The sequence below is a fragment of the Aulostomus chinensis genome, chromosome 5 (genome assembly GCF_037954235.1).
Source record: "Aulostomus chinensis isolate RoL2024-O1b breed Wild chromosome 5, RoL_Achi_v1.0, whole genome shotgun sequence".
NCBI classification, from domain to species: domain Eukaryota; kingdom Metazoa; phylum Chordata; class Actinopteri; order Syngnathiformes; family Aulostomidae; genus Aulostomus; species Aulostomus chinensis.
The window spans coordinates 740675-756065 of record NC_141324.1 but is presented as its reverse complement, the minus strand read 5'-3'; positions in this window follow the sequence as shown (position 1 = coordinate 756065).

Sequence of the window (15391 nt, the reverse complement as noted above, 5' to 3'; positions counted from 1 at the left end):
GCTGCTAGCTTGGGATTCCTGAGGCTGGGGACTCAGAGGACCTCAGGAGACTCTTGGTCTTCCTGTGCTGGGGCCTTTGTTGATGACTTGATGAGCAATCTCCTGTCCATAGGAGCAATGATCCAAATATTGATGAGATTTTGGTGATCAGGCAACACCAACACAGAAAATCCCAGAATATCAAATTGGAGAGTCGCACACAGGAGTTTTCTGCTAAAGAAAGGAGAGCCCTGATGACATTTTGGACTCCAATAAAGAAAGTCCTGAACGAACCACTGGTCAATGTTTCTCTTCATTTTGTAATCCCTCCTATACCATGGGGAAGTCATGGTGTCTGGCTTGGAGCGTCTGTCTCCGTGTCACAGGGACAAGCCACAGGACTTTCCAGAGAGTTCCACAAACCTGAGAGAGCAAACTGCCAGCACCTCCCGTGACAGAGCTGGAAGGAAAACATTGAAATCCTCACTTGAGAAGGTGGGGCAGGAGAACTGGAGACAATGAGATGCTTTGTTATCAGGCTGTGTCATCTGTAGCTAGCAGCTAGGTAGCTTAGCTTAGCATATCAAACCAGAAGTGACAGGACTCACTCTCTGTTACTCCTGTTTAGAAGGATTCCACGGTGGGTTTCTGCAGTGGAACTCCCAATAAGAGATCAAATAGAACCGTTCCACAGTGGAACCCTGTCGCCCTGCACTGGAAACTGCTTTCAACCAATTCTACAGTCCAAAAGGTCTCAAGAGGTCAACACACTCACCGTCACCTGGGAGCTGAGCCGCTCTCTCAATCATGGTCGTGTCCTGTTGGGGGTAAAGGACAGTGGAAGATGAGACGTCATCTTACAAAATAAACGCCACCACAAAGTTGTTTCTTTAGGAGGAAAACGCACAACACAATCTGGAGCAGGAACATTCAGCTGAAGAGGGAACAGAAGTCTGGAGGTGAGTAGGCAGGACTCAGAGAGGATGCCTGACATCTGGATGCAGGACAGGACGCTGATGCCAGCCAACATGAGGACGCTCAGGACTCCTGAGGCTCTCAGCTGACCCACTTCATGAACGTCTCCTGGTTTGGAAAACAGAAAACATCAGGAAGACCAACCCTGACGTGCACATTTCACGTCTCAAACGCCGCCGGTAGCTTCTGAACACATCTGGTCAGCAGAACCTGTTGACCTGAGGTCTTTCCTGCTGCATGTACCTGGTCTGGTGTGGCTACTGGCTGGAAATAGAAGCTGTGGCAGAAGAGCAGCAGCAGCGTGAGGAGACTGAGGACCAGCGCATAGAGGCAGAGCTGCAGGAAGAGCCAGTGGTTGTCCTCTCCTACACAGTTGTTGATCCTGGAGGACAATGAACCCTTGAGATGACATCATCCACCTTTGTTGTGTTGACAGGACCCAACCTGCTGAATCTGAAGCTTTTGATACGTTTGTGTTTGGAACGCTGTTGACCTGCGTGTGTGTGTGTGTGTGTGTGTGTGTGTGTGTGTGTGTGTCCTCACCAGGGACAGTGCTGGTCCATCCTGAGTACCCAGTGGTCACAACGCTGCAGTGGTGGGACCTTTTAGACCTCATTGTCTCACATTTCCTGCACAGCGTCCAGTGCTGTTGCTCTGTGGCACAAAGAGAGAGAGCGATCAGCGGCATTGTGGTGGTTCTGGCTCCAGCTGACGTGGTCACACACTCATGTAGCATTCAAGGAGGACTTTGGTCTGCTGACCAGTCCAGGAGGCTTCATTTTACCACATTTCCAATAACGCAGTGACAGAGACTCCTAACGGTGCCACTTGGTGAGCTGAACCACAAGCATATGAACCTTGAAAAGAAAGACTGATGAATGAAACAATGACATGTATGCATGGAACACATGGAGGAGAGGAACTAAGAGGCCATATTGTCTGCGTCCTCACCAGAGGGAGGGATGAGGGTCCACAGGTGGACGGCCAGGATCTGAGGCTCCTACCAGGGCTGCCACACAGAGGGCCGATGCAATAAAATAAGCTGCAGAAGAAGAAACAACGTGTCATTCTGAGGTTTCTGATGTGATGACAAAGTGGAACGCTAGCAGTCAGAGACACTCACCAACAAGGACCGCCCCTGGAAGGTGTGCTTCCTTCTAGTGAGGAAGGAGCACCAGCTTGGGGATGACCATGGCGTTATACAGCCAGATTCCAACCAGCATGCTGAAGCACAGCCAGCCGGCAGGGTCCTTGACAAAGTGGGGCTTCATGGTGGTGGACTGATGGCTCTACCTGCTGCTACAACACAGGCTTGGGGTTTCTCCTCTGGAGCACACAAGGTTGAGATGGGTTTTCTAGCCCAGCCTGGAAGGCTCTCACACACTCGCCAGAATTCAGTTTCTTTGATGTGTCCTGAGATCAAAGACAGAATTCTAGGATCAAATACACTGGGAAAGCCCCCTGATGACATCATCAGGAATCTGACTTGGATCTGGTCCTCACCTGTACGTCAGCAGAGTGAACAGGAGGGGGCACAACAGACAGCCCTGTGGAAGAGGAGACGGTGTTGTGGATCCTGCCGCTCTGGGGTCTGTTGGTCTGTTTTTAACCTTCCTTTACCAAGCAGGAAGGTGGAGCAGATCTAGGATCAGTGGAGAAAGAGAGAAGGAGAGGGGGACAGAGAAAAAGACAGAGAATGGAGGAAGACAGAGAGACAGACGGAAAGAGAGGGACAGAGATAAAGAGGGAGAGAAAGGAGGAGATACTGATGGACAGACGGGGACGTGAGCAGGTGGAGCTACAGGTGGCAGCTGGAGCCTCTTCAGGTCTGCAGCCTCCTCCAGCAGCACCAGGATCTGGGATGAGGGGAGAAGAAGAGGAGTTAGTAACACGTATGAGGACAGGAGGAGGAGAGAGAAGCCCAGTGCATCATGGGAGATCCCAGCAGTCTGAGCCTATAGCAGCAGATCTAAGGGCCAGCCGAAGCAGTCCTGACTATAAGCCTGATCAACAAGGAGGTCTTAAGTCTGCTCTTAAACACAGAGAGGGGGTCTGAGTCCTTGACTGAAACTGGGAGATGGTTCCACAGGAGGGGAACCTTATAGCTGAAGGCTCTGGCTCCATTCTACTGTTAGAACTCTAGGAACCAGCAGGAATCCTGCATCCTGGGAGTGAAGGGTTCTAGCTGGATCATAGGGGACTAGGAGCTCTGTCAGGGATGAAGGAGCCTGCTTGTTGAGGACTTTGATGGTAGAAGAAGAATTTTAAATTCTGTTCTGAATTTGACAGGGAGCCATGCAGAGAAGCAGTCCAGGAAAGACCTGGTCTCTGCTACCAGTTCTAGTCAGGGGGGGAGCAGTGCTCTGGACCAGCTGGAGAGTCTGTGACAGAAAGTCAGGGAATTCTTCTAAGAACTCAGAATGAGGTGCAGGAGGACGGTACACCCCAGCAAGTAAGAGTGGTTTCTCTGCTTTCCAGTCTGGGGGGGAGAAGCTGACAGTCAGGCTCAAATGAATGAATCAACTGTCTGAAGGACTCTCAGATGCACCGGTGGTGTGCAGGTGTTCATGAGGATCAAAACACCTCCTCAATCAGGACCATCGTCAGCTCAGCCGCCTCCAGGCTTTGTTCTAGCAGCATCCTTCTGTGATGGGCCTCGGCTACTTGGGTGGTGTGTGCCATGTACCGGGCCCCTTTTCCCTTCTGGGCGGGAGTGACGTTGTTCGCCGCCTGTGTCTCTGCAGCCCTTGGGACTTCTTGACTGGTGGAAGGGTCGACCTCGTAGCTGTTGAAGGATAGTGTGACATGAACACTGGATTAGAGATCTGTGAGCAGGGCTGAATACATGACAGGGTTGCCATGAACAGGCTGTGCATTTCTGTAGGGACGCACATATCCCAGAGTCCACCCATGTCATTTGTGACCTTGGGGTCCCATTCCAGCGCTGCCAATCAAAACGACTGACAAGACATTTTCTGGGAGCGAGTCCTGATGGGTCGGTCGTATGCATCGAACCACCGCGGGAACAAGAGAGACGGTGACTGGACTGTGACTCATTGTGAGCAGTCGCTCCTACAACAAAAAGGCAGCTTGACTGCAAACACAAACTCACAGCATCCTCCTCCAACGACAAGGCCAATGTTGCAACCTGCACGGTTGCTGTTCGGTGTTTCTGGACGCCAATCACCACCCTGAGGGGACACCCCTTTGTGCTGACGTACTGGTCCACCTGTAAAACAGGGAGAGCTGATCAAGGCTACGTTTACAAAGAAGCAGGAGACAGCTCATCAAGGTAACAGTCACATTCATCTTACAGTCATTCCCTCCACGGCTCTTGGGCGCTGAAAATGCTGAAACACCACGACCGCCTCAAGGGAGGAGTGGGACGTGGTCTTCTCATTTTCTGAGATGGGTTGGTTTGTGATCAACTTCCAACAACCAGGAGACTTGTGGAAATAGGGGACGGGTGATCACCACTTTAGGGTGGTGGACCAAGCCCCCAGGAAGGACCTGAACCCTGACCCTATGGACTGAGGTCTATGCAGGGATGAGGAGGGAGAGCTGGAAGACGATCACACAGCTGTGCTGAGCAACCAGGAGACCTGTGTGGAAATAGGGGATGGTGTGTCCCAGGAAGGACCTGAACCCTGACCCTATGGACTGAGGTCTATGCAGGGATGAGGACGGAGAGCTGGAAGAAGATCACACAGCTGTGCTGAGCAACCAGGAGACATTTGTGGAAATAGGGGACGGTGTGTCCCAGGAAGGACCTGAACCCTGACCCTATGGACTGAGGTCTATGCAGGGATGAGGAGGGAGTGCTGGAAGACGATCACACAACTGTGCTGAGAAACCAGGAGACCTTTGTGGAAATAGGGGACAGTGTGTCCCAGGAAGGACCTGAACCCTGACCATATGGACAGAGGTCTTCTTCTCCAGCTCCAAGGTTCTCCACCTTCTTTTCTCAGGCTGCTTGTCATTGCCTGGACCAGGACCCAGAATCTCCATGACGTGCAGACACCATGCTGGTGGTTCAGCTGGGGAACCCTCCTGTCGGCCCCCATGTTTAGGACTTCCTGTGAGAGAGAGATTGGAAGCTTTCCTCTGATGTGTGATAGGTCTGATTTGAAGGAAGGCCAGGGAAAATAACCCAGGGAGCACCATGAAGGTTTGGCTGCTGCTACACCCCTGAACTCAGCTGAACATTGAGGCAGCTCTCACAGGTGCTGTTTGGGCCCAGAAAGTCCAGAATGGACCAGCTTGGTGTCTCTGGAGAGGTCAGACTTCCACCTTCACATGGAGCCCCAGCTCATTGCTCTGGGATCATGCTAGCTTTTAATCTCAAGAGGAACATGTGGACAACCCCAGACAGAGCCAATGTGCTCCAGTGTGCTGATATCTGGAGGCTTCACCCACTGTGGGACGTGAGACTCAGATGATCCCAGAGTGTGTGACACAAGGAAAAGCTTGGCGTTCTTGAGTGGTGTTTTCAGATGGAGTTCATGCCAAAATTCTACACTGCTGTGATTCCAACTGGCCTTTTTCTATTCATTTGGAGGGAGCAGCTGAGTGTGTCAGCGTCCGGCTGCCTCTCCTCTCACATCGAACACACATGCATTCTCCAGAGCTCAACTCAAGGGTGGAGCAGCAGCCCAACCTTCATGATGCTGCTGTGTTCTTCTCCCTGTCCTTCCTTCAAATCAAACCTCTCACACATCAGTTTTGGACTTTACTGAATGCTGCCCATCTGAAAGTGCAGACCTCCACGTTCCAGTTGGAAGACCCGGATGTACTTGTCACAAATGAATTCATGGCAGCCTGCATCTTCATCTCCAACTTTGTGTCCTTCTCCCTCCTGTATTTACCTGCTCAACCCTTGACAGGCTCCCGCTGCTTCAGCTCAAGATGCCGTCTCAGCTTTGCGGTGGATCGACTCAAGTGCGTCTTTTCTTTCTGAAACGCGGCGGCAAAGTTTGCTCAGAAATGGAAGGTTTTCGCCGTCCTCCTGGACTTTGTCCTAACTCGTTCAAATGACCGTCCGACGCATCCTTGCTGGTTCGTTGAGTCCAGTTCCGTCTTGTCCGTGGGCTCCAACTCCACGCCGCTCCTGCCGCCTCCTCCATGCTGCTTTCTGTTTTGGTGACGCGCGCGGCGGAGCGACGCTGGTGGCTGCGTTGCCAGGTTGGGGTTTTTTCCGTGAAACATTAAGAGGTGTTTCGGGAGTTTTTTCAGGCTGAAATCTGGTACCCCACTGACCGAAGATGAACGAGAGAGCGAACCGTTCCCAGACACCAGATGGAAGGCGTTCACAGTCGCGTTCACTCGGCAGCAGGGCTGTACGTTCATTTCACGTTCCTCCGAAATATGAAGGCCCAACACTGCAAGTGAGTGTGGGAACCAGAGCAGTCTGGTGACCAGTGAATGGTTGAAGTGGAAACAGGCCAGGTTTGAGCCAGACTGAGTTGATGATGAATGAAATGAAGGAATGACAGAAGAGACTGGCTTCTTCAAAAGTCTTGGCTGACTGGTCCAACCACTGACAGGCAACATTTCCATCCTGAAGGAATCAAGTCACTCAGGTTGTGAGGAGGCAAAAGAAAACTTCTTCATGTCTGTCACAGAAGAAGCAAAAGGAACTGGAAAACCCATCTGGCAGAGCAGAAACCAACGAACTGGCAACCAAAGGAACAAAGCAAGGAATCAGAACTTCATGTTAGCAACCAACTGGTGAAACTGCTGCCATCTTGGAACTGAGTTCAAGAACTCCTTCATAGAACCAGCTTCAGGGATCTCACAGCTTTCCACCACCCCAGCAGAATCACTACCCAATCGATAGTTGTCAGTGTTACCATGGTAGCAGAATTTGAAGTCAATGACACGATGAGTGAACTGAATAATTCTACAGGATGAGGAGGAACTGGATCTACATGTCAAGTCAGGTTTATTTGTGTGGCACCAGACGCCAACCAAAGTTCTGTCCTGATTCTGTCCAAGTAGAGCAGGTCCAGCACCTCCCTCCTTCAATGAACCTCCACCCAACAATTCTCCATCAGCAGCACATCCTGCAACAGCAGCCACCAGAACCTTCCTTTACCAGCAGGAAGGTGGAGCAGATCCAGGATCGGTGGGGACGGAGAGAGAGCAGGAGAGCAGGACAGAGACAAAGACAGAGAATGGAGGTAGACAGAGACAGAAGGAAAGAGAGGGACAGAGATAAAGAGGGAGAGAAAGGAGGAGAGACTGATGGACAGAGACAAAGACAGAGAATGGAGGAAGACAGAGAGACAGAAGGACAGAGAGGGACAGAGATAAAGAGAGAGAGAAAGGAGGAGAGACTGATGGACAGAGACAAAGACAGAGAATGGAGGTAGACAGAGACAGAAGGAAAGAGAGGGACAGAGATAAAGAGGGAGAGAAAGGAGGAGAGACTGATGGACAGAGACAAAGACAGAGAATGGAGGAAGACAGAGAGACAGAAGGAGAGAGTGGGACAGAGATAAAGAGAGAGAAAGGAGGAGAGACTGATGGACAGACGAGGACGTGAGCAGGTGGAGCTACGGGTGGCAGCTGGAGCCTCTTCAGGTCTGGAGCCTCCTCCACCAGCACCAGGATCTGGGATGAGGGGAGAAGAAGAGGAGTCAGGAACACGTATGAGGACAGGAGGAGGAGAGAGAAGCCCAGTGCATCATGGGAGATCCCAGCAGTCTGAGCCTATAGCAGCAGATCTTAAGACCAGCCTCAGCAGCTGCTCTCTGTCACAGTTGAGACACTGAAGACAAAAACATTCATGGCCACAATATTACTTTGGACCTCTCAATGTTCTGTTTCTGATGCCCTCCCTTCCTGATCCTGAGCTCGTTTAGTCTGGATTTGCGCTCTCGTGATTGTGACAGCTACATGACGCCATCCAACTGGAATCAGTCAGGAGTGGCTGGTGTCCCTCATTCTGGTGGAGTTCTTTGGTGGAAAGGGCATTCTTGACCGTGATATGGAGGTCTCTGGTGGTGCGGTTCCATTGTGATCAGTCTTCATGGGGCCAGAAATCCCTGCTGCACCCTGCATGCAGAAGTCAAAGCTAGCTAGTGTTGCTCTCAGCTAGCTTGTGCTATTTTGCAAGTTAGCCAGCAAGCTAATGTTGGCTCAGGCTGACATTCTGCTAACGTGGACATTTGCTAACTCATGGACTTCAGCATGTTTCTTATCTTGATAGAAGGAGGCTTCATGCTAACATTAGCAGCTCAGACTGGGAGTGAACCAGGCACCACTGGAACAACACCTCTGACTACAGCTGTTCTCTTTAGCTGAACTTTTCTCAGCAGACATTTTTGTCCACTTTGTACAGCTCACTTCCTTCAGGGAGAACATTTCCAGTGTCTGCCTCATTGTTACGTTCCTTGTGGCCACACAAGGAATAACACAAACAGCCAAGTGGAAAATTATCAGTGCAAGAATTATTTATTTCACAAAAATAGAAGTGACCACAAGAACAAGAGTTGTGTACAAAGTGGGAGGGAAGGTAGGCCGTGAGGGGATTGTGCCAAACAAATTAACTTAACATATCAAAACAAGGCCTAACTGAAATCTTCCTGACACAAGAAACACAAGTAGCAAAAGGCCTGCCCGTCTAACTCATCAAGGTTGTCAAAAACGTACAAGGATGGCACCAACCCATAAACTAGTGTGGTATACAAAAGAAGACTACGTGATGTAAGGTGTGGGGTACCCCAATCTAACCTCAACCGACCACCTCCCACTTCCAAATAAGTTGATCTTACAAAGTGGTTTCTCAGAGTATGTTGCTCAGCAGGCCGCCAGAAAGAGAGAGAGACCCAGAACAAAGCAGGGGAGTGGCTGATAAAGAGGCCTCCCTGGAACCAGCCAGGTGGAGGGGCAACCAGGCTCCAATCAACTCTTCTCCCAGATGTCAGGTGGGAGGGCAGAACAGGAAGCAGCCAGAGTCCTCCTGGATCTTTCCTAAGAGCAGGAGAGGGAGGAGAGAAACAAAGAGAGAGGGAGAAACCATGCAGGGGCTCACCTGAGCCCGCTGGGTGACATCACGGCTGCTCGGGAGCTGCAGGGGAGCTGCTAGCGGTGGCTAGGCTAGGTGGCTCCGCACCCGCTAAGGTGGACTGAGCAGCTCCTGAAGGTAAAGGACTAGCGCTAGCTTCCATGGTGCGGAGCCGAGTCTCTAACTCTCTAAGCCTCGCCTCCAGGACTACAAACAAACTACACTTTTTACACGTACCATTAGCACTAAAGGAGGCAGAGGAGTCACTAAACATCTGGCACATGGAGCAGGAGAGGGAGGGAGAGGTGGGGGAGAGGCGGAAAGAGAGAGAGCGGCCATAGCTAGTATGCTAAGGTGAGCTAGTGGACCTGTGGCAAATAGAACAAATAGAACGAGGAATTTCAGAGCAAAGTCCTGCTAAAGACTGAAGTGACAGAAACCTCTGTATTACACCAAAACGTCGTATACAGTGGTGCTTAAAGCGATGAAGTTAGCAGTACACCTGAGGGAGCATTGAGAGAGTGAACAACACAGCGACAGGATTACAGGCAGGAAATGACGTAACACGCTCACCGGTATCGGGTCAGCAGTCAGCCCCACCAATCATCAAGGCTTTCCACTTTAAAGAGAAAGTGATTCCTGGGAATCCTCTTTCCACACACGGTTCTGTCTCTGAGTCCAAGGACGATCATGGGTCATCCATGTGACAGGAAGTAGAGTGAGTTGAAACATGACAGGATCCTGACTGATGTCGTTCCAGATGGGGTCAAAATTAATTCATGTTTAGCCTCGTGCCAGGTACATTTTTGGTTTCTCCCCAGTGTGTGTTCTCATGTGTTCATCCAAATGTCTTCTGTCACTAAAACCTTTGCTGCATGTTGAGCACCTACAGGGATGCCCATCCTCACTGACTTCTGTTTGAGGTTCAGCCCAGGCAGGGGACTGGAATTTTAAAATGTCCCCTGGAACCAGACAACCTGGGGAGGTAAAACCTCCCATCCTAGCCACTCAGATGCAGCAACAGAAGAAGCTGTCATCCACCCTGACAGTCAGAGCATGGAGTCAAGAAAACATCACCATCTTGTAGTTCCAAACCTCCACCTGTCAGATTCAGCTGCTTCTGATTGTGGGACTTTAAATTTGAACACCATCAATTTGGACAAGGAGTTTTCCTTCCAGTCCAAACATCATCGTCCAGCCTCCAACCAGAGGTCCATCAGTGATCATGGAGCCACAGGTGGAGTCTGGGTTCTTTTCTGGAATGAGACGGCAAAGACAGGCCTGCCAAGTGACATCACTGACATGACTTCAGTCACCTGACCGGATGACTTCAGTCACCTGACCGGATGACTTCAGTCACCTGACTGACATGACTTCAGTCACCTGACCGGATGACTTCAGTCACGTGACCGGATGACTTCAGTCACCTGACTGGAGGACACCCAGATAGCAAAGGTCCACTCTTGTGTGTCCTCACTGCTCCACAGGTCTGTCAAATGTTCTGTAAAATAGTTGGACCCAGCAGAGCTGCTAGATTAGGAGTTGATGGAGTCGTTGCAGATACCAGGGTCCAAAGTCCAGCTTGAACCTGGTTTGTGCAGTTCTTTGTCAAGCTAGCAGCCATTCTCTTCACTGCCAAGCTAAAGTGACTTCTGTCAACAAAGGTCAACATACAAAAGGATATTTCTACTGGCAGTTCAAGATTTGGATCAAAGTCCTTTTTCAGAGCTGGAACCTTCCTCTTGTGTCAGCTTTCTGTTCCCATCTCTATGGTAACGGTCACTTTTGAGCCACGTCTCCAATCAGCTGTCAGATAAACTGAAACAATTTTCTATCCTCCAAGTTGTTTCCATCTCTTGGTGACCTTGTTAGGCTTCCTTATCCATGGAAATACTGGTTTATTATTTTTGTTGTGGGTCTCTGGGTCTTTTTTAGTCCCTAAACCCTGGATTTCAGTTTTGTGACACGTGTGTGTGTGTTCAGATGCATTTGTGACACGTGTGTGTGTTCAGATGCATGTGTGACACGTGTGTGTGTGTTCAGATGCATTTGTGACACGTGTGTGTGTTCAGATACATGTGTGACACTTGTGTGTATGTGTGTGTTTGTTTAGATACATGTGTGACACGTGTGTGTGTTCAGATGCATGTGTGACACGTGTGTGTGTGTGTTCAGATGCATGTGTGAGGTGTGTGTGTGTGTGTGTGTGTGTGTGTGTGTGTGTGTGTGTACTATATGCAGTACTAATCAAGTCCAGCCCTGACTGCTACTTTATCTCCAATGCTAGCTCCACCCACCTCAGGGTGAGGGTGAGGGTCAAAAAATCTCTCTGGATGGCTCCACCCACCTCAGGGTGAGGGTCAAAAAATCTCTCTCGATGGCTCCCCCCACCTCAGGGTAAGGGTCAAAAAATCTCTCTGGATGGCTCCACCCACCTCAGGGTGAGGGTCAAAAAATCTCTCTGGATGGCTCCACCCACCTCAGGGTGAGGGTAAAAAAACTCTCTCGATGGCTCCCCCTACCTAAGGGTGAGGGTAAAAAAACTCTCTCGATGGCTCCCCCTACCTAAGGGTGAGGGTAAAAAAACCCCTCTCTATGGCTCCCCCCACCTCAGGGTGAGGGTGAGGGTCAAAAAATCTCTCTCGATGGCTCCACCCACCTCAGGGTGAGGGTCAAAAAATCTCTCTGGATGACTCCACCCACCTCAGGGTGAGGGTCAAAAAATCTCTCTGGATGGCTCCACCCACCTCAGGGTGAGGGTCAAAAAAATCTCTCTCGATGGCTCCACCCACCTCAGGGTGAGGGTAAAAAAACTCTCTCGATGGCTCCCCCTACCTAAGGGTGAGGGTAAAAAAACTCTCTCGATGGCTCCCCCTACCTAAGGGTGAGGGTAAAAAAACCCCTCTCTATGGCTCCCCCCACCTCAGGGTGAGGGTGAGGGTCAAAAAATCTCTCTCGATGGCTCCACCCACCTCAGGGTGAGGGTCAAAAAATCTCTCTGGATGACTCCACCCACCTCAGGGTGAGGGTCAAAAAATCTCTTTAGATGGCTCCACCCACCTCAGGGTGAGTGTCAAAAAATCTCTCTTGATGGCTCCACCCACCTAAGGTGAGGGTGACAAAATCTCTCTGGATGGCTCCACCCACCTCAGGGTGAGGGTTAGGGTCAAAAAATCTCTCTGGATGGCTCCACCCACCTCAGGGTGAGGGTTAGGGTCAAAAAATCTCTCTGGATGGCTCCACCCACCTCAGGGTGAGGGTTAGGGTCAAAAAATCTCTCTGGATGGCTCCCCCCACCTCAGGGTGAGGGTGAGGGTCAAAAAATCTCTCTGGATGGCTCCACCCACCTCAGGGTGAGGTTCAAAAAATCTCTCTGGATGGCTCCACCCACCTCAGGGTGAGGGTCAAAAAATCTCTCTGGATGGCTCCACCCACCTCAGGGTGAGGGTCAAAAAATCTCTCTGGATGGCTCCACCCACCTCAGGGTGAGGGTCAAAAAAATCTTTCTGGATGGCTCCACCCACCTCAGGGTGAAGGTCAAAAAATCTCTCTGGATGGCTCCACCCACCTCAGGGTGAGGTTCAAAAAATCTCTCTGGATGGCTCCACCCACCTCAGGGTGAGGGTCAAAAAATCTCTCTGGATGGCTCCACCCACCTCAGGGTGAGGGTCAAAAAATCTCTCTGGATGGCTCCACCCACCTCAGGGTGAGGGTCAAAAAAATCTTTCTGGATGGCTCCACCCACCTCAGGGTGAAGGTCAAAAAATCTCTCTGGATGGCTCCACCCACCTCAGGGTGAGGGTCAAAAAATCTCTCTGGATGGCTCCACCCACCTCAGGGTGAGGGTCAAAAAAATCTTTCTGGATGGCTCCACCCACCTCAGGGTGAAGGTCAAAAAATCTCTCTGGATGGCTCCACCCACCTCAGGGTTAGGGTTAGGGTAAAAAAATCTCTCTCGATGGCTCCACCCACCTCAGGGTGAGGGTCAAAAAATCTCTCTTGATGGCTCCACCCACCTCAGGGTGAAGGTCAAAAAATCTCTCTCGATGGCTCCCCCCACCTCAGTGTGAGGGCCAAAAAATCTCTCTGGATGGCTCCACCGACCTCAGGGTGAGGGTGAGGGTCAAAAAATCTCTCTGGATGGCTCCACCCACCTCAGGGTGAGGGTCAAATATCTCTCTGGATGGCTCCACCCACCTCAGGGTGAGGGTCAAAAAATCTCTTTTGATGGCTCCACCCACCTCAGGGTGAGGGTCAAAAAATCTCTCTGGATGGCTCCCCCCACCTCAGGGTGAGGGTCAAAAAATCTCTCTGGATGGCTCCCCCCACCTCAGGGTGAGGGTCAAAAAATCTCTCTGGTTGGCTCCACCCACCTCAGGGTGAGGGTCAAAAAATCTCTCTGGATGGCTCCACCCACCTCAGGGTGAGGGTCAAAAAATCTCTCTGGATGGCTCCACCCACCTCAGGATGAGGGTTAGGGTCAAAAAAATCTCTCTGGAATGCTCCACCCACCTCAGGGTGAGGGTTAGGGTCAAAAAATCTCTCTGGATGGCTCCCCCCACCTCAGGGTGAGGGTGAGGGTCAAAAAATCTCTCTGGATGGCTCCACCCACCTCAGGGTGAGGGTCAAAAAATCTCTCTCGATGGCTCCCCCCACCTCAGGGTAAGGGTCAAAAAATCTCTCTGGATGGCTCCACCCACCTCAGGGTGAGGGTCAAAAAATCTCTCTGGATGGCTCCACCCACCTCAGGGTGAGGGTCAAAAAATCTCTCTGGATGGCTCCACCCACTCGTGTGTGAGGTTAAAAAAATCTCTCTGGATGGCTCCACCCACCTCAGGGTGAGGGTCAAAAAATCTCTCTGGATGGCTCCACCCACCTCAGGGTGAGGGTCAAAAAATCTCTCTGGATGGCTCCACCCACCTCAGGGTGAGGGTCAAAAAATCTCTCTGGATGGCTCCACCCACCTCAGGGTGAGGGTCAAAAAATCTCTCTGGATGGCTCCACCCACCTCAGGGTGAGGGTTCGGGTCAAAAAATCTCTCTGGATGGCTCCACCCACCTCAGGGTGAGGGTCAAAAAATCTCTTTAGATGGCTCCACCCACCTCAGGGTGAGGGTGAGGGCCAAAAAATCTCTCTGGATGGCTCCACCCACCTCAGGGTGAGGGTGAGGGTCAAAAAATCTCTCTGGATGGCTCCACCCACCTCAGGGTGAAGGTCAAAAAATCTCTCTGGATGGCTCCACCCACCTCAGGGTGAGGGTCAAAAAATCTCTCTGGATGGCTCCACCCACCTCAGGGTGAAGGTCAAAAAATCTCTCTGGATGGCTCCACCCACCTCAGGGTGAAGGTCAAAAAATCTCTCTGGATGGCTCCACCCACTCGTTCATCTACTCACTGACCAAAAATGCAGTCTAATTCCAGTAAATTTGTGCAGAAGAAATGGTCATTTGTGCTGCTTCTTTGTTCATTTATTTGGTTTAGTTGGTATTTTTGAACGTGTTCTCTTTCAATTCACATTTTGTCCATTACCTTCATCACCAGAGTCTCCATCTCATCACATGACTAAAGTCTGGGTTCTGTGTTGGTGGTAAAATACCCTTCCATGCCCCTCACTGGTCTGCACACAGAAAAGCATATTTGACTGGTTTCAGATCTCTTAGCTTGTTCTCTGTTCTCTGTCTCAAAGCAGCTGAGGCAGCTTTCATTGTGTGATTGATGTAAAATATCAATATGGAACAGAACCACTGCAATCAGATGTCAGGACATTTGAAGGAATGTCAGTCTCCTGTTGAAATGTTGCAGTGTGCAGCTGAGGCTCTCTGGCAGTGGCACCAGGAGCCACAATGGCAGAACCTGGCAGAACCTAGACCCCCTCTTTTTAGTTTTTCCCTTTTTATTTTTTAACCCTTTAAATAATAAATGAAATGAAAGACACTTGTTTTGACGAATATATTCATCTGAAAATATGTTTTAAGATTAAGAATTATTATTATTTATCATTATTTTAATAATTACATCAGTGGTTAGTGGCTAGGTCACTATTTATTGTTTGTCCATGAACACACATCTGGAACATCTGGATCGGTCCCTCATAGCTCCAAGTCTGGGTCCACTCCTGCAAACACCGCTGGATGTCTGCCCGGTCAACCGCAGGTGTCCGAGTGTCTGAAGCGGGCAGCTGAAGCACCATTTCAGCCTCTTCCTCTGCCGAAAAATCCCTTCCTGGCCATCTTTTCTCGCTCTGCCACGTTCACGGCTTCAAGGACTACAGCGCTGCTTTACACAGCCAAGCTAACTTGACGCACGCCGGTGCGCAAGCCTCCTGTTGGTGCCCATGAAACCTGATCCCCTCATGCTCGGTACCGTTTTTTTCGTCTGTTTATTGGCTAAAAGAATATCTACCTGATATTCTGAAATAATCTCATAGGCT